The sequence below is a fragment of the Mus caroli genome, chromosome 18 (assembly GCF_900094665.2).
Source record: "Mus caroli chromosome 18, CAROLI_EIJ_v1.1, whole genome shotgun sequence".
Taxonomy (NCBI): domain Eukaryota; kingdom Metazoa; phylum Chordata; class Mammalia; order Rodentia; family Muridae; genus Mus; species Mus caroli.
Genome location: NC_034587.1, coordinates 61,749,556 through 61,769,701, shown reverse-complemented (window position 1 = coordinate 61,769,701; position 20,146 = coordinate 61,749,556). Strand labels below are relative to the sequence as shown.

The 20,146-nt window shown below is 45.4% G+C and overlaps 1 protein-coding gene across 6 annotated transcripts in view; it reads right to left on the bottom strand.

Annotated features, from left to right (window-relative positions):
- The window catches only part of Nedd4l (NEDD4 like E3 ubiquitin protein ligase), a 323,858-nt gene that overhangs the window by 179,501 nt on the left and 124,211 nt on the right, over positions 1-20,146 (bottom strand). Inside the window, exon 1 of one of the 6 annotated variants that reach the window (XM_029471744.1) lies at positions 13,360-13,646. The exons of 3 other annotated variants lie outside the window; for them this stretch is intronic. The gene's annotated coding sequence lies outside the window, so the exon portion shown is untranslated. Of the gene's footprint in view, positions 1-11,371; positions 11,547-13,359; positions 13,647-20,146 lie in introns of those variants that run through there. 2 more of the 6 variants (XM_029471746.1, XM_029471747.1) reach the window with 2 other exon arrangements.

The window sequence follows — 20,146 nt, the reverse complement described above, 5'->3', positions numbered from 1 at the left end:
TGAAACTTTGTGTTCCTTAAAGGTTGGCTACACCAGCTAAAAGCAGACAAGTGAAAATAAAGGAAACCCAGCCTCCCGCCTGCCTGCCTCTTCTCATGACCTCTTGCTCTCAGCTGCCCTTCTTGTCTCTTCTATAGAAACTGGTCTATCCAGCTCTAGGCTGCTTCTTGGATCCCTTTTGGTCATTGGTGTTTTGCTAATGAATCAGCCCTATGTTTTTAAGTGTGTTGGCTAGGGCTGTGCTCGGCACTTTCCTGTAAATGCTACTACCCACCCACCACGCGTCCAAACCTTTCTCTTCCCGTTACTATTGCCTAACTCTATTTATTTGTTTGTTTTTCTGAGAAAGAATCTTGCCTTAGAACTCGACTGACCTGAAACTCAGGATCCCAAGATCCCCCTCCATCCCCCCCCCCCATGCCCCCACACCTTTCTCACTCTGTTTTAAAGGACTTTGTGGAAAATAACAAACAGTACTTGTTGCTCATAATCCACGCTGGGCCTCACCTGCCTGACAAGGACACTAGACTTGTACTTTCCTCCCAGCAGAATTCATCCAGGCAGAGAGGCGTGTGTGTGTGTGTGTGTGTGTGTGTGCGCGCGTGCGTGTGTGTACACGCAGTGGGAGGGGGCACTGTTTACACTGTTATTTCTAGTGCAAAAGGAATGTGCTGAGGCCCTCTGGTTCCCAGAACCAGTCGCAGTGTTCTAAAGCTCTGATGGCTTCTCTGTGCCTGGAGGCAGCAGCTCTGCCATCCCCCATAATGCTGTTCTCTGGGCTCAGCCACTCGGTCACCATTCTGGGCCCCTGCTATGTATGGATTGCTGTCTTCCCACTGTCCTCCCCACTGGCCAGCTGCTGAGTTCAGTTAGCTCTCCTGACTTTGTTTTGTTCCTATTTTAACTTTCACCTTCATCTGGTAATTTCTCTGTCCTTTGCTTTTCCTATTTTCTATTCTATGTATTCTGTTCTATTCTATATATTATAGTCTATCTATGAAAGATATTCTATCTTTCAAATTCTTACAGTACAAACTTCTCTCCTCCAAATCATTTTGTACCCCCAACCTTTAATTCTAAAGGTACCTTCCCTAGTCTAGACAATATATTATATAATATTATGGTTTTTTGTTTGTTTGTTTGTTTTTTGTTTTCCAAAGAACAGGAAGAAAAACTACCACAGAGGAAAACAAAACTTTTAAGAGTCTCTAGCTCAGGCTACCCTGGAAAAATCCCTAGGTAGCCAAAGAACCTTGAACTTTTGACCCTCCTGCCTGCCCCACCTGAGGGCTGGAATTACAGGTCTACGCACCACACATGGTTTATACCAGATGAAAGTTTTAAGAGCCATGCAATTAAGTCAGGGTATGAACACATGGTTGGCATTCCCCAAGCAAGCCAGTAGTAGATGTCGCCTCCAGTCTGGACGTAGGCTTAGTTAAGGTTACTATGGCTGCGATGAAATGCTGTGACTAAAAGCAACTCGGAGAGAGAAGGGTTTATTCCATTCACAGTTCCACATAACAGGTCATTAGGAAAAGCAGTGAGGGCAAGAACTTAAAGCAGGGCAGGAACCTGGAAGCAGAAGCTGATGTCGAGGCCATGGAGGGGTGCTGCTTACTGGCTTGCTCCCCATGGCTTACTCAGCTTGCTTTCTTTTAGATCCTAGGACCACCAGCCCAGGGATGGCACCACCCACAAAGGTCTGGTCCCTCCCCCATCAATCACTAATTAGGAGGCCAATGCCTTATCCATTAGGCCACGGGAGCGTCAACAATCACTAATTAGGTAAGTGCCCTACAGGATTGCCTTGCAGCCCAACCTTAAGGCAGCACTTTCGCAATTAAGGCTCCCTCCTCTCTGATGACTCTAGCTTGTGTCAAGTAGACATAAACTAGCCAGCACACAGGCTACTTCTAAGCAAAATAAGCATTAGCCTACCTGTTACATTCTAGAAAAGGTGGTTGTGTTCACAGACAAGTCTTAAAAAAAAAAAAACAAAAAAAAACAAAAACAAAAACAAAAAAAACCAGCATATGCTGACGGCGTGTACCTTTTATTCCAGCAATAGACAGTCAAAAGCAGGCAGAATACTGAGTTCAAAGCCAACTTGATCTACATAACTAGTTTCAGGTTAGCCAGGGCTAAATAGTGATACCTGTCATAAATAAGTAAATACCCACCACCACCACCACCACCACCACCACCACCACCAGGAACAAACAAATACAGAAGAAAAACTACCGCCAGAGCAAATCCTGCAGTGGGTACATATTTCTGCCTGGTCTTAAAATTGCAGCCTGTAGAACCGAGGACACAGCACAGTGTTATAATGCCTGGATACTAGCATCCATAGAGCCCTGGGTTCAATCCCCAGCACCATTAAAAAAAACCAAAAACCAAAAAACCAAAAACCAACCACTTATACCTGTAATCCTAAATTAAACCACTTCTGGACAAGGACCTGCTCTTGCGTCACCATGTAAGCTTATGGCACAAGCCTTTAGGGCACATTTGGGTAACTCGGGAATTAGAAGAATCAATCATTTGGAAGCCACTGTGCTCCCAGGTTCAGCCAACACACACAAGAAGAAAGCCCCTCTTAGCTTCCTGCGGCAAGTCTCAGAAGTGGATGCTGAAGGGACCGAGGTCTATGCATCCCAGAGTGGTGTGGGAGGCTCTGACCTACTTAGAAGGCCATCTAAGGCCAGAAGCCACAGGACTGCTAGTCCCTTAATCCTCACTCCAGGGACTTTTGAGGTGCTAAAGGTCCCAATCTGGATGGAGGCATCTGAAAATAACACTCAAATAGAATCCCACTCGCCTACGCTCTACTAACTCAGAATTAGTTTATGATCTGGAGAGAGTTTGGACTCATGATCCCATTTTTAGACCCTATGACAAGAGACTGAGACGAAGGCTCAACCTCTTTAAGGGAAGACACTTTGGAGGCTCTGACTCATGACAACAATCAACACACTAATAATTTATCTAGGCGTTAAAGCAAGTACCACTGTCTGAGTTGCGGGCCAGTCCTAATGAAAGCCAGAACCCCAGAGAAAACGGAATATCTTCTACACGTCTTGCCTTGTTTCTGAACACATTTCCCAGCAAGTGCCAGTAATAAAGATGTCACTGTGGTAACAGCAAGTCTTCTGGTGGCCACCACCTAGTGTTCCTCAGGGTCTCCAGAACCTGTGAGGAAACAATCTCTTCCTTTTCGGCTGAATGCACTTTGTTGGGAAAGAGCTCTACCTCAAGTGAATGCCAACCAACAACTACAGTGCACCCTGTTTATGCAACCTGTAGACCCCGGTGGCTGGCCAGAGCTTGGATACTAGTGCACACACCAGAATACAGAGGCAAGTTTCAGGGTGATAGAGTCCCCAGAACACTACTGTAGAGAGGGGCAATAGCACTGCTCCTATTGAGTCCTGACATGCTGAGAAGGTGGAGTAGGACTCAGGGAGTCGATGACATCAAGCCTCTTAGAATCCACTGGCTGGCTCTTCCCAAGATTGACATCCCAGATGCCTTAATGCAGTGATTCTTAACCAGTGGGTCATGATCCATTTAGAGGTATCTAACAACCCTTTCATAGGGGTCGCCTAAGACCATTGGAAAACACAGATATTTACATAGCAAATACATAGCAAAATCACAGTTATGAAGTAGCAACAAAAAGAATTTCATGGTTGAGGGTCATCACAACATGAAGAGTTGTAATTAAAAGGTCGCAGCATTAGGAAGGATGAGAACCACTGCCTTAATGTATTTAACTAGCAAGCGAAACAAATTATAAACAAATCCCACCTCCATGTACGTACACAAAGACTGGACTCCACTTAGGTCTCCCACCTATCTTAAACTATAAGATAGTATCTCTAAGCATTTCATGGGCAGTGTGGCTGTCCTCCAAGGGTTTCTTTATGAGGCCAGGAATGAGCAGCCCAGTACAAACAGCTCTGTAAATACAAGTTAAGAGAACGCTTGCTTCTGACTAAGAGACTTTGTGTAATCTTCAAACAGATTTCATTTAGCCACGCTCCTATTGGATGCTTAGGGCAGCCAGTACTCAGTGGGCAGAGCACCCTCACAGGGAGATGGTCCTGAGCAGAGAGAGGACAAAAAGGAACTAAGGAAGCCGTCTCATAGATGCTTGTACCCCAAAGGGTGTAAGGTAAGAATGTATAAGAAGACTCATCCTCGCATGGGCGTGTGGAGCAGTGGTTCAACCTTCCTAATGCTGTAAACCATGATACAGTTCCTCATGTTGTGGTGACCCCCAACCAGAAAATTATTTCATTGCTACTTCATAACTGTATTTTTGCTACTGAGCAGTGTCTCTATTCCTAAGACCACTGGAAAAATGTGTTTTCCAATGGTAGTGACCCACAGGCTGAGAACTGCTGATGTAGAGGGACCAATACAAGAGGATCCTGGGACATGGCCACAGAGAGAAGGAAACAGGAATGGCCACGGAGGCAAAGAGCAGGCAGTTGATCTTATCTGGAGCAAAGGGAGCAGGAAAAGGAAGGAAAGAACCCAGGCTAGAACAGGATATATTTAGAACATTCTACCTGCAGCTAAAGGGAAGGCTGGAAATTCCTTTTGGATGTGGGTGGGCCTCTATCAGTTCTCTTAGAGCAAAATCTTCAACTAATGACTAACGGAGAGCCCTGAAACTTCAAGATTCTGCTTCCCACGTGCTTTCTATTCTTATTCTGTACCAATTAATCATCTCATTTTCCTCTCCCATTGGACACACTCCCGTCCCTTTGTCTCCCCACTCCCTCCCTTCCCACACCCCTCCAGTTGAAACAACCCAAGCTCCCTAGGATTACAAAACAAACTTTCAAATATTATCACCACAAACATTTCCTCTAAATATAGCATCTATCATGTTGAGAAAGGGCAAATATCTTTGCCAGGCGACCCCATTTACCTTCCTTTCAGCCAGCTGTGGCCAGGACTCATCGCCAGTGTTTTTTATGCAGGCTTGATCATTCAGGATTCTACTGACCTACAATTGTCCAGGTACTACCTACCTGGGCTGGTGATCATAAAACCACATTAGTTCACTGAATTAGAGACCGATGCGATAAACAGTCATATAACCTTGTCATGGCAGAGGTATATGTTTCTACAGAGCATTCTATAATGTCATAACACATCTTAGAGCTCTAGTTAGATGTTCTTTAACACACACACACAGGGGAGAGAGAGAGAGAGATAGAGAGGGGGGGAGAGAGAGACAGAGAGAGAGACACAGAGAGAGAGAGAGAGAGAGAGAGAGAGAGAGAGAGAGAGAGAGAGAGGTAGTCTTTGCTGATCTGTGTCTGTCAGTGTGGATAATCAGCAGGTGTTAGATCCCATGAAGCCACAGTAACAAGAGGTTGTGAGCTGCTGAACCTGGGCCTGGGGCCTGACTCCCTCCTCTTTAAGATCAGTGCATTCTCTTAAATGATGAGCTATCTCTGTGGGTCCCCAGTCCAAGCCTTGTCCTAAGTTGTTCCTAGCCCACTGGATATTTGCATCTGATTTACATTCTACTCCACCCCTAGGAGGCAGGGTTCCCCTTTTCCTTGCCTTTTGTTCGTAGTCTCTCCTTTATCCCTCACTGCGCTCTACTGAGTTTCAGAGCTGGGAAGCTCCATTTTTATCTGAAAACACCAAATGGCTTCTCCTTTATAACAATGCACGGTTACATTCTGGATTCCCAGCTTTCTACATGTGACCTCTGCACCCCCTTCAGTCAAGACAAAGACCTCTTGGAGAATGTGTACGCTTACCTTCACCTAATTTGAAAAAGACTGACCAAAGCTCACAAATACATGCAATTCTCTTATGCCACTGCCTGTCACTGTAGACACAAACACTCATCAAAGCAACAAGAATCACATTTGTCTGTCTGAATGCGAGCTGATTTGGTTGGCATCACCGGGTGATAACCCCGCCCTGTGGAGATGTCAAGGCGCCCATAGAACATCAGCATCAGAACATCAAGAGACTTTTTCTTATCCTTTTGCATCATACATAAATACCTTGCTTATTAAGCAAAGCCCATAAACAAAATAAACACTATGAAACAAATCACGCCTGGAAGGTGGAGGGCAGGCAGACAAGGTGGCCAAACCTGCCCATAAATCTAGCTCCACTTCGCAACTTGCGAAAGCTGAACTTCACTTTGGTCACCGTGTAGCTCAAAGCCATGGTCTCTTCATAGTTGACTTAGACAAGGGGAGGCTTGTCTTACAAGGGGAGGCTTGCACCGGGCTGACGAGATTGACGTAAACCTTAGAGCCGAGGAACTTCTTTGTATCCTCAATAAGTCACAGTACAGAGTAGCTATTTCTCGAATGTTATGGTATTTTAGGGTCTGATTCATTAATCTTCCCAGATAGTCTGGCAAGACTGGGCTTATCTCAGTGATGACGATCAAGTGGAGAGCTTACTTTAATTACATAAAAAGTAAAAAGAATTTGTGCAATGTTTTTAATCAGCCATAGTTATTTTAGCATTTACTAATTTGGGTGCAGCTAGCATATCATATGGGGGGAAGATGATCTGTTTCTCAGTATTAAGAGTGGTCTTTTTGAAAACAAAAGCAACACTTCCCTTATTTGTATATGTTTATCAACACAGGATGACAGTACACTAAAACCTTACACTCACTGTGTGGAACACACTTATCAACTTAGAATACCGCCACTTTCTAAGACTAGGCTCCTGAAATTGCAATCCAGAGACTAACAATACTGGATCCTACAAACCACTACAACGATTTTATTACTTGCATCACATTAGCTGGCAAGTCTGTTTGTGCATAACTTAAGGAATAATTGACAACCAAGCTTTTAAGTACACTCCGAAGCCTAAGAACATCAGTTATCAATAAGTTTGTGCTCTCACAAGTGCTTACCTCATGGTGGCCATAGGCGAGGCTGTGGAGCTAACATGCTCCTATGTGTATACAGGCAATAATTAGACTACAGTGTCCCTTCAGTGTTCGTGGAGTGCTGGCTCTAGGACACTCAGGTGCTCAAAGCCTGTACGTCCTACTATGCCACAGTATTTAATGTTAAACTCCTCTGTGAAGCTTCTGCCATTTCTATAGAACTTATTATACTCCATACCATATCAGTGATATGGAAAATAATATTCTGGAGTTATGAGGAAAGGGTAACAAGGAAGAAGGTTCTAGACATGTTCAATATAGATGCAGTTTTCTCACTTACATATTTTCGGATTTCTGCTGAGTCTCTGATTGCTTGAAGCTGTGGATCTGGAACCACAGATATGACTTCTACGGAGAACACATTCAGGAAAGAAAGCCAGAACCACAGATGCGGATTCTATAGGGATGCACACAGTAAAGAGAGCTGGGGCACTTATCACACAAGAGAAGTATGGGACTTCCAGGGTGGCTAGAGAAGACAAGCCGAGATGAACGCATGAAGCAGGAATCACCGGTGGGCAGAACTATCTAGAGAAGGCCCCTCAGCTTCTCTTCTGGGCCCTTTCCAGGCGAAGTCTGGGCAGTACACAGACAGCAGGCTGGAGGATGGATGCATGGGAGGAAAGTGAGGACCCATATGTTAAAAAGAAGTTTGCATTGTTCCTGGTGACCAACCACTGCTGTGTCCCCTCCTGAAAGCATCATCAGATCAGGACTTCTTCACACTCACTTATTATAGGAGGCTCCTTGGAACCCACAAGTCATGGGCAGGGCCTGACATCTGTCTGTCTAACAAGCTCTGTTACTGGGCCATGGTCTGCACTTTGACCAGTACTTCCCTAGACCCAAACCTAGCCAAAGCAGGCAGAGGGAGGTAGAAGACAACAGAAAGAATACATTTGCTGTGGTAGGTAGGAATGGAGTGGGGTATGTGTGAAGGGAGGATCAGGAGACAGGAATCTGACAGTTTCTGGGTCTCATGAGCAAGCCCTCTCTAGTCTTCTAAACAAGGGGCAGGGACCAAGTTTTATAAGCAGAGAACTACCTCTTCTGTGAGGCTGGGTGGAGTGGGGTGGAACATAGTGTAGCTCTACAGAGGTAGGCGGAGCTTAGTATAGCTCTGGAGAGACCACTTGTTTCCAAGATGAGAGGGGGTGTGACTAAATCCCACCAGAATGCCAGAAGAACACCTGCTCAAGGCTGTTTATTCCAGAACACCAGCCACACCTTGGGGATCACCATGTCTACCAGAAGGGGGCTGGAGTAGTTTATGTGCATCCGGTGCACATATATGCCATTCATGGGACAAAAAGAGGAGCTGGGTTAGGTCAAGAGAAAACAGAAATGTTGGATGAAACATTGTCGAGAGTCAGTTCTTTACAAGTCAGCCGTGATTGACAGTAACAGGCACCGCTGGCCCTCTCAAATACAGGGAAAGCTACCCATGCAGGACCCATGAAGGACGTCTACCAATGGTAGTTCTAATTCTCCTACTTGCTCAGGCAGACCCAGTCTGATCAGGTCATCAAATGTCTTCTCTGGGTCTGAAATTTACCATATGCGTCTCTGGGTACAGGCAGGCACACAAAGGTACCTCCACCATTATCCCATTTGCAGAGCCAGTTTAATCTAATTAAGGAGTCAAGAAGCACATGCGTGAACATTTTAATCTTGAAGATTTCTAAGAGCAGGCGGCATGACAATAAAAGGTGTCAGAAATGAGTGCACGATTAACTGAAAAGTGAATTAATTAACAGGCGAAGTTGCCTTAAGAACTGAAAGGAGGGAGAGAAACACACGTCAGAGAAGATTAGAAAAGGAAAGCTAACCTTTTGGAGCCGGCTCCTTCATCCCCAAAGGGGGCATGTTAGACTGAATTAGCTCTAAGAGCTGAGTCTGCTTCTAGAGTTGCACGTCAGCCTCAACCTCTCAGTGACAGCCTCAGATGTGTGCTTGTTACATTCTCACTGTGTGAGAGATGAGGCCCAGGCCCCATCTAGAGATGCAGAGCCTACAGTCAGAGCTCTCACTTGCTGCTTCTCTCTGTGCCAATGAAGCCCCACTCCAAACAGCTGGTGCAAGAAATTGTCAAGTCAGGGAAAGGCTTATCAAGCTTTATTAAAATAAGGAACTTTGCCAATAATTTGAATTGGAAAGACACTTTAAAAACTTTTTACTTTTATCTATCTATCTATCTAGTGCATATGTGGGGCCATGGCTACCACAGCTCGCTCGCTCTTTTCTTTCTTTCTTTCTTTCTTTCTTTCTTTCTTTCTTTCTTTCTTTCTTTCTTTCTTTCTTTCTTTCTTTCTTTCTTGTACTTGTGGGCCCATGGTTGTCACAGCAAGCATGTGGAGGTCAACGGACTACTAGTGGGAGCAAGTTCTCTCCTTCTACTACATGAGGTTGTGGGGTGGAACCCAGGCCATTAGGCTTGGCAACAAGTACCTTTATCCAAAGCCATCTTCCTGGCCCTGTCAAAGACACTTTATTACCCTAAAGCTGTATCAATGACAGCTCTTTTTCTTTATTAACTATGCCCAACACCCCCCACACACACACACACACATACACACACAGAGCCTGTTTTACTCCTTATGAACAGACCTCCCAGACATATTATTTAAAGCCAGGCTCTTAACCCCAGCACTCCAGACACTCTGGGCTGGATGTACGTGACAGAGGCCTCCTGCACAAATGCAAAAATGAAAACAGCAAGAAGCCCCAACCCACAAGGGCCCACCCAGTTCTCACCAACATCTTTTCCCCTAAACTGTGGCAACTATAGAAAGTCTGCAGAAACTACTACATGTTGGTGAACTGGACAGAACCGCCACTATTTGAGAACTGCTTTAAGCAAGCAACCAAGGATAAGTTTACATACCAGAGTTCAATGTGAATTAAAAGACTAGTTTTTTTAAATATTGGTTGGGAAATGGGGTCGGTGAGTAAAGCACTTGTCGCACAAGCACAGGACTGGAGTTTGGCCCCGTACACTGAAATAAAGCCAGGTAAGTACTATACTGAATCTCAGCCCTCCTACAAGTCAGAACGAGGGGACAGAAGGATCCCCAGAAGCTAGTGGGTCAGCTAGCCTGGTGCACACATTGATGAACAAGAGACCCTTATTCAAACAAGGTGAAAAGGGACAGGTGACGTCTGGAGATGTCCTCTGGCCTCCACATGTGTGTTGTCACACATAACTGTCATGCATGCATGTCCCCCTACACTGAAAACAACAAAATAATTCAAGAAGCTCTTTATTAGAATACACAAACCAGAGTTTATCTATAAAACACAGTCACTAAAGAGCAAAGATGTGAAGTCAATGTTTTGCCTTCAGCTGCACTGAATTATGATGCTCTCTAGTTTTTGTTGATTTTGATGTGTTGAGACAATGTCTCAGGTAGCCAGGTTGGTCTTGAACTTGCTTTGTAGCCAAGAATGACCTTGAACTCCTAATATTTCTGCTTCCACCCCACAAGTAGGAAGACTCTAGGGAGACACCACTATATCCAGCTGAATTAGTGCTTAAAAAAGAAAAAGCCTGCAACACATACATTATATAATTCCCTAGTAACAAAGAATTCAGGTTAAAAAAATCATATTTAATCCTACCTACCCCATGCTTCTAGGATAAACATCAGAGTCCCAGTTAGTGGCCAACCTGGCCCATATGAGGCAGAGCTTGGCCTGAGAAAGAGCCGGGATGGCTCATGATGGACCCATACACACCCTGCCACAGAGGACCACACAGCTCAAGGATCACTTGGCCATCCACAATTACTGCTGGCCCCATTCTCTAAAACACAATTAAAGGTAGAGAGAAGGGACATATGCCTCTGGACAGGGCACATGAAGTACATGCCTTATGTAAATGTCTCCAGATTTCATATCTGCCCTTCAGCTTCTTTAGCAAGAAGGCCATCGACTAGTACTTCCACACTCCACAGAGACCAGTGAGAAACACACTCCCCAGTCAAACCTGACAGACTGCAAGCTGAAAAAAAAAAAAAACAACCTAAAGCTACCCTTAATGAATATCTTTCAAAAATCACAAAGGGGGAAAAGTCTTATTTGTTACTCTAAAAGCTATTTTTAACCTTATTCTAGGTATCCCTGTGGAGCATAAAGAGATCACCGGTGCTGTCCTTAGGTCAGAAGGAAACACTGCTGTGCGTTCTTCATGACCTATAAGAACAAAGGCTATCGAGACAGCCCTGCCATTTACTGAGACTGTCAATCAAAGATGAACAAGAACAGATGGTAGCCACAGTGCCTGCAGGAGACCTGGGCAGTTAACACATGCAGATGGGACATACAATCATTTAATACCACTATCATCTGCCACCACCCTGCGGCCTCCAGGGGAGCCTGTGGCCCTCAGGACTACCCTGCTCCTCCCGGAGCTACCTGTGGGTCCTCTGGCGGGCAGCTTGTAGCTGCTGTCCTCTCTGGCATTTGTAGTTCGACCTCGCCTGTACCACCCAGGAATGAGCACAGAAGACTGGCTCTGCCCAGTTCCCACAGGTGGGCAGGCGGCTGGCAGGGAAGAAGTCCCCAGAGGAGGGTATGCAATTCCACTTGAGCAGTCCCAACCAGGTTCAAGTCATTTACCCTAGAGATCATTAACCAGGTGCTGGAGCCTCTTGGCAAGAAGCGAGAGTCTGGAAGTTGAAACAATGTTACCAAACACACAGTTTGAGTCACCTGGAAGAGTACATCAGTGTCCAGGCAGGAGAAGAAATGAGGTCACCCCTACCCCTGGCTCGGGGAATAGAACACTGATTTCTTCTGAGGTTGCCAGAGTCTATTTGCTCTTCCCGCTCCATTTTGGGGGGGACAAACATTACCACAGGTGCAGAGCAGCCGACGGGGAGGGAATTATACACAGATGAGGAGTGCTAGGGTTTTTATCTCACCAATTTTCAAATGTCTTTGTGTGTGTGTGTGTGTGTGTGTGTGTGTGTGTGGTGGTGGTGGTAGTGGTAGTGGTAGTGGTGGTGGTTTCAGCTCTACAATCTCACGTCACCCACCAAAAGAACAGTGCGTCCCTATAGTAATTCAACCGTTCTGTTTGCCCCACATCAAAACGCCCAACACCACATAATTTGCAAGGAAAACAAGTCACCGTGAAGCAAGAAGGGTCAGAAGTTCAATTTCACACATTACAAAGGCCCATGGTTTTGAAGATTCCTGACAAATGTTTTGTTTTCTGGCGTGTTTAAAGCTATCCCAAGGTTAACTTCCTCCTTTTCACTAACCCATGAGACCACACGTGCTCCATCTCAGCCTTTTTGTAAGGGTCCCGTTGATGGGTATGTCCCCTAAATGAATCCTTGCCCTGGGCTTCCATTCAGGGCTATATAATTCCATTTTCCTCAAATCATATATTTGTCATATAACATGTTTTGTGACTCTCTCTGTCTCTCTGTCTCTCTCTGTCTCTCTGTCTCTTTGTCTCTCTCTCTTTCTCTCTCTCTCTCTCTCACTGCCTATACTGTTCCGGCTATTGCAAATGATCGCACGGAAAGACAGCTTACTCCAAGAAATTAATTCCTGTATTTTCCTAAGTGGCATTTATGTAAGTCCTCTGTACCTTAGACTATGGAAGATATAAAATGTCCCTCACACGCTCTCTGAAAGAGGATAACAGTTCCTCTTCTGCCGACTGAGAACCTGAGACGCTCGTGAGAAAGGACTGAGGCTCCGGGCACCTCACTTCTCAGTATGAAAACTTCCTGACAGGACGCCTCTCTCCACACAAGAGCCAACTGATAAAAATCTGTGAAGCTCTGTGAAAGCTAAAGTTGGGAGCCATAGGACGTGTCCCCTCGAGTTTCCTAGGAAGGTCTATGACAAATCGCGTCCTAGGAAGTCAGTCTCCAGGGATCCAGGAACATATGGATCCCGTGGCAGCCCAGGTGACCACACTGGCTACGCTCGAAATCAGAACAAATACATAAGGAAGCCTGCAAAAGAAAAGATCTGTCCTTATTTCAACCTGGAATTTTGTACCAAATTTCTGAACTCTGTGTGACAGATCCTTTCACTATGTCTATTTTTGACATTTCAGGAAAACAGCAATGACAAATGCATCATTTATTCATGGGGAAGGCACCAGAGAACTATCTCCATAATTATTTTTTTGCGCTGTACAATGAGAAGAAGCTTCAGGCAAGATGACACAGGCTTAAGCACATCAGGAAAAAATATGCTATATTTTTGATACAGGTATCAAGGCACGCTAAAAATATTCAATGAGCACTTTAAGCGAGAGAAGGTGTAAGCTCAAAGACTCCTCTAAATTCTAGCACATGTAGGTTAAAGCTTACAGATCCACAACATGAGACCGTTCTGCACAGACCAAGAAAGGAGACAGAGCCTTTGCCCACACTTACCAGATTCCAGGCAGGAAAACCTCGTCTAAAAGGGAGCTAGGAAGAGGAAGGCTGGTCTAGATGCAGATGGTTGGTCTGTTTCCCTTAACAACAGCAAGAATGGAAGAGGAATCCTGGTCTCTCCAGTTTCCCTACCGGCAATCAACAGCCTGGAACGGGTGGGCGGAGCAAGGTGCTGAGAGGGGAGGGCTCTGTAGCTACTGCCCAGGTAGAGCCCTGCAGAGCTTCCCACCAGGCAGAGCCCTCAGAAGCTGTGCTGAGCTGACAGTGCTGAGAGCTGTCTGGGCTAAAAGCTGCTGCTGCTGCCTGCCTGCCTGCCTGCCTGTCTCAAAGCCTGATCGAATTCAAACGTGGGGAAGACAGAAACAGCTCATCCCAGAGGCAGCCCGGCCAAACACTATAGGCGGAACTTGGTGGATTCCAGAGACCTAGAGAACAACTCAAGCTCTGTAATGCTGCCCTGCAGCCAAACTGCACCTTGGAAGTTAACAGCCAAGTTTTAAGACTCGTGTACAGTCTGCCGCAGGTGACCTGGAACCTCTGAGTCTCTCAGCTATTTGGAATGCCCCTCTTTACAATGAGTGACACAGTATCTGAGAGCAAGGAAGGACAGTCCTCCTGACTGGTTCCTAAATGGCTACAAAAAAAATGTTAGAAAGAATAGCTAAGGGAGCAAGAATGCCCCCTCTGGACACTTCTTGTCATCCCCATAAAGACCAAAGGAACTTTTATTTTTATTCACTAAAACCGGCTGGCTTTTGGCTTAGTGACACAGAGCATATTCTAAACCACTCTGATCCTTGGCAAGGGAAGCCCCGAGACCTCCTTCCTGCCCTGTACAGAGCAGGGAAGCCCTGGAGTTCTTGAGAACAACATTCCACCGTCAAGGCTGCTTTTAGCCCTTCCTTACCCTTTAGAACTGAACTACAGCCTTCAACCAGCCCCGGCTACTTTTTTTCTGCCTCCCTCAATGAGGAGACAGACTCAAGAGGCATAGTGTGGACTGCCTTAGCTCATGCCTAGCAAGTGCAAGACCCTGGCTTCCTCCCCAGCACTGCTCACTAAAGGAATCTATACCCCAGTGTACATTAATTAACATAGGATGTTTTTTCTTTTCACCAATGTCTCCAACATGTTGGAGGCACTGGTTTTGAAATTCAGTTTTGAATCCAACAGTCAAAAAGAGAAAGCCTATGACCCCTCAGACTCAACCTTGTCTAGGATACCCAGTGGCAGCCCAAGATAGAGGGGTGCCATGGCCCAAGGCTCAATGTAAATTCCCACTTGAATGCCAATGTCATGGTTTGAGTATGCTTGGCCCAGGGAGTGGCACTATATGGAGGTATGGCCTTGTTGGAGTAGGTGTGTCACTCTGGACATGAGCTTTAAGACCCTCATCCTAGCTGCCTAGAAGCCAGTATTCTGCTAGCAGCCTTTAGATGAAGACATAGAATTCTCCTGCACCATGCCTGCCTGGATGTTGCCATGGTTCCGCTTTCATGATAATGGACTGAACCCTCTGAACCTGTAAGCCAGCCCCAATTAAATGCTGTCCTTTATGAGTTGCCTTAGTCATGGTATCTGTTCACAGCAGTAAAACCTGAACTAAGACAGCCAGGAACATGCTCCATTTAAGGATCAAGAATATAGAGAGATGTTGACAGCAGAGCCAGCAGTCTTTGCCTGCATGCTTCCCTTTAAGAGGCTTGGGATCAGGCTGGCAAATGGTACCACTCTTCAGTGATGATAATGAGGAGGAGTTTAAGAGGATGCTTGATCCTACCTGGGCCAAGAGATCACCATCCCCATCTGCTGGTGGTCCTTGGATACTGCAGTCATGAACCCTGCTCCACCTTCAATCCACTCTAGAGAGGCAGTCATGGAATTCCTGCTTTGTCACAAATACTCCCTGAGCTCCACTGCTCTAGGACAACCTTCACCCTCTCCCTTCAGATCTTATTTTCAACCTTCATTATTTTCCCATATATTTAAAAAAATTATTTTTCTCCTTCCCCACCTAACATCTGGGAGTGTGGTTATAAAACGAAAATTCTTAGCACACAGGGAGAAAATAGAAGTGAGCGCCAGCGTGCCCCACACATAGAACAGAAAGAGGCACAACACTGCTGAGAGGAAAAGAGAATTACCAAGCACACTATACACTGAAAAAGGCAGTCAAGGATTCTGAAACAACCAAAGAAAGGAACACCTCAGGACTGGGCCCTATAGTGTGTGTGTGTGTGTGTGTGTGTGTGTGTGTGTGTGTGTGTGTCTCAAGGTCCCTACAAGTTGTTCTGTGCAACTGGAGAATGTACTGGCGGTCAGTCACATTTAAAGCAATGTTCCTAACCATGTATCTTCTCCCGGTGTCCATTCATGCCTCCAGTTGTGCCCTAATAAAATATTCTACATCCAGCAAGTTAAAATCTACCAATACCAATTGTTACAGTTTGTATATGCTTGGCCTAGGAAGTGGCACTATTTGGAGATGTGGCCTTGTTGGAGCAGGTGTGTCATTGTGGGAGTGGGCTTTAAGACCCTCACCCTAGCTGCCTGGAAGCCAGTCTTCCACTAGCAGCCTTCAGATAAAGATGTAGAACTCTCAGCCTCTCCTGCATCATGCCTGCCTGGACACTGCTGTGCTCCTGCCTTGACAATAATGGACTGCACCTCGGAACCTGTAAGCCAGCCCCTATTGAATATTGTGTCCTTATAAGAGTTGACACGGTCATGGTGTCTGCTCACAGCAGTAAAACCCGAACTAAGACACCAATCTTCGGGGGGTGGGGGGAGTAATTACCAGAAGTGAGGACTGTGAGGAAAGATGACCTTAGAAAACTCCTGTTTAAGTGATGCCACTGCGTCAAGTCTCTTACTCGATGCTGTGATTTATAAGAAAGCAGCAGGGGAGAGTCCAATAAACATTAGGTTTCATAAGCAGCTGCCAGGAGACTGGCAGTGATACAAGGGACCCGAGGTGGGGGGAGGCATCTGGGGTCTGGGGTGTAACAAGGAGACAAGGATGCTACTGAGTGCAGTGAGGAAGGCGGGGATTGTCAGGACTTCACACTGAGGAAAACATCTGTTTTGTAACTTCATCGCCACGGTGTGCTGGTTGCATGTAAGTGCAGTTACAGCAGAAATCTCATTTATAATAAGCTTAATTTTATCCCAGAACAATCAAGAGGTGAATTTCAGTAGCTCTGCATTCCAATCAGAGTATACAGAAAAAGTAAGCCGGGTGTGGTGGCACACGCCTTTAATCCCAGCACTCGGGAGGCAGAGGCAGGTGGATTTCTGAGTTCGAGGCCAGCCTGGTCTACAAAGTGAGTTCCAGGACAGCCAGGACTACACAGAAAAACCCTGTTTTGAAAAACAAAAACAAAAACAAAAAAAAAAAAAACAAATAGAAAAAGTAATGCCAAGAAATAGCTCATTTGTAAAAGGGCTTTGATCAGTAGGCCTGTTTCAACAATGGTCTCCATCTCTGCAGAAAAACCCTTCTCTGACAAGGGGTGAGAGCCACACCTGTTAAGAGTAAGTATTACGAATGTAGCTCAAGGTCATACTGGTTTGGGAGGTGAAGTAGGTGCCCGCCAGCTGGCTAGGTTTACAGCATGAATTCTGTCCTATTCGGCAGCTGCTGGTCATCGCCAGCACGTAAGAGCTCCTGTTGCACCCTAGGATAGCTTACTATTCTGGCTATTGTTGTGGTTCATAGGTATCACTGCTGGGTAGGACTCCCGGTCACTTTCTCTCTTGGCATTTTGGAGAGCACCCTGCAGTACTGTGAAGGCTAGTCTTCAAGAGGAGGCAGATCCAGCTTGATCCTTCCAAATCATTATATATACAGACTTATTTGAATATATGCAAATGTCTATCTTAGTGTAAGAATAATAACTAAAGAAGATGAAACCATGAGTTTAAGAGGAGCCATGGGGGACCCAAGAGAGACTGGAGGAAGTATCTGCAAATGTATTTGTGTATATATATATATGGGACATACTTAAAATTATAAAAATAAAAGACTAAAAAAGGATGAATGAAGAAGAAAAATGAAATACTCAGCTCAGCCAGGTGTGGTGATGCCCACGTAAGAGGATGAGATGCTAATATGTTGACAGCTTGAGGCAGGTAAACTGCGAGCATCAGGCTAGGCTATATAACAAGGTACCACAGAATGAGGAGCACGGAAAGACCGCAGACACCTGCCCCCTCCTAAGTGTGTATATATTCATAGCCTTGCTTTCCTCTTAGCCTCTAATGCTTTCGAAAACTTGCAACCAACCACAGGTTCATCTGCAAGGCCAAGGCCACGACACAGGCTGCTGAGTTATATCGAAGGATGACAGCATGCATCAGTCAGTTGTTTAAAACAACAAGACATGAAGCCAACAGCAAGAATACAGTGCCATGAGCTGTGGGTAGCAATGTATACAGCCTAAAGCAAGATCATAAACTTATCTGAAACATTGTAAGATTGGGAGTGGGGGAATGGCTCTATGGCTTGGTTCCCTCGAAGGAATTCTGTAGAGGCTCTAGAGTGTGATCTTTACCAATGACAATATTGTGCCCTAATAAAATGTTGGATACGCGTATGAATCTGTACATGTCAAACTCCTTAAAAGACAATGGCAAAAACCACTTGGATATCTAGGATCTATGCTCACGGGCTGAGTGTGACTCAGCAAGAGCCAATTAACTTCTGAAGGCACACACCTGTTCTCTTCATCTATGCTACAGAACGTGACAAAGTTTCAGTTGGCATGAATCTGGGCCTACTAAACTCAACCAGAAGACAGAGACAAGTCCCCCTGGGTGGCATCACCACCAACTAATGGGACAGAAAGCGACAATGCTTGTGTTTGGTTAGGTAGAAAGCAGAAATGCCATGGAGACACAGACAAGTGAGTGAAAGCCCGCCAGTGAATACCACTGAAGTAAGTGGTGACCCATCAAATAACTAACCCGATCAGCTAGGAATTGGGAGACCTGAGAATCAATCCTAATGATAGCCCTGTTTAAAAAAAAACAAAAAAAAATCTTTTTGTTTGTTTTGAGACAGGGTCTCTCTATATATCAATGGCTGTCTCAGAACCTGCTATAGACCAGGATGGCCTCAAACTCATTCCTAGAATTAAAGGCATGGACCTGAAAGCCCAAACCAGGCTCCAAGTCAACACCTTAATCCTGTTCTATGTAGTTTGATACTGAACTTGATAGTTTCAACTTGATAGCATCTTATGCTACTAACCATCAACTATGCTCTGATTTCAGACAGACACCTAGAGAGCGTCAGGTCACAGGAGTCTAGTGAACCAGTGAAATGCATCTGGGATGAATTGAACCTTGAGGCATATGGAAATACACTCTTGTTCACTTAGCTGTGGCACTGTTGGGAAGATATTTTCTAGCCCTGTTGTATTGTTTCTCCTTCTATGGTGTAAAGGTTATTTATTACCTGTGGTTTGGAGTTTGGTCAGAATGAGGGAAGAAGAAGTCCTAGGACATTCCAAGGCGGTAGAGTTCAAGGTGGGAGCCAGCCAGCCAGTGCTGAACTTTAAAGACAAAAGAGCCTGCTGCCTTTCAAACAGCAGGCTTAGAGCGGCGAGAGAAAGGCAGCAGAAATCTGATGTGGGCTTTATGAGGTCTAAATATAGGCATCTGCAGCAGAGTGGTTTCTTTGGGGAACGATTTGAAGGGTTCTCAGGAGGTGTTAGCTGCTCACTGCATAGCAGAGGAAGATAAAGGCTTCCCAGGTTGTCTGGGAGGATTGGAAACCCAGAGAGAAGCCCTGGGAAGGTGAAGACACATCTTTTGTTCCCAGTCCTCCTCCTGGACAAAAGGCACTGCGAAAGAGAAGGTCATGGCTTGGTTTCTGATTCAAGAGAACAGTACTAAGTAGGAGCCAAAAAGTGACCCCGTGCTTCTGTCCCAACACAGGAAGAAAATCAAGGCATGCCAGGTTCTCCGATAGAAAGACCTGGATTTGTCTACTAACAAATACAGATTGCTCATACAAAGAGACTCTCTTCTGTAAGACAGCAGAAATGAACATTTGCATAATATCCATTCTTCAATTGGCAGCAGAGGCCACTGGGTTGGTGCAGGTGGTAGGACACACCAACACTGTGTCTTAAAGAGCTGATCCTGGTAAGGCAGGACTTGAGAGCAGTAGTAGTGTTATGCGAATGTAGGCCATGTCAGAGTCAGGGGTGCAAGTCTGACCCAGCTGCTTCTATAACTTCAGAGCCCTGGGGTAACAAGTGTCCTTTCCAAGCCCCAGTTTTCCCAACTGCAGAACTGAGTTCAGTGTGGCTCCTGACCCCAACTACCTGTATCTTACTCTAGGCTGTTTGTCAGTTTCGGGGATGAGACCCCAGTGAAATATTTTTTTGATGGTCTCTGTGAGTTCTACTGTGGCGTCAGACTTAAACATCATCAGTCCGATGTGTAACTCCAACACAGTCTCAGTATGAAGATGTCCCAAGTTCAAATCCCAGCAACCACCGGGTGACTCACAACCATCTGTAATGAGATCTAACGCCCTCTTCTGGTGTGTCTGAAGACAGCTCCAGTGTACTCATATACATGAAATAAATAGATCTTTTTCTTTTTAAAAAGTTTTTCCTTTTACAAAGCTAGAGTGAAGCAAATTAAAGCCAGGGTGAATCAAGTGTGGAGAAGCAATCTGAAAAGATGTCCACAGGTGTAGGAAAGAATAAACTGTAAGAGCACCCCCCCCCCCCCCCCTGGGCAGGACAGGGCTCTAAAGGGAACATCTAAC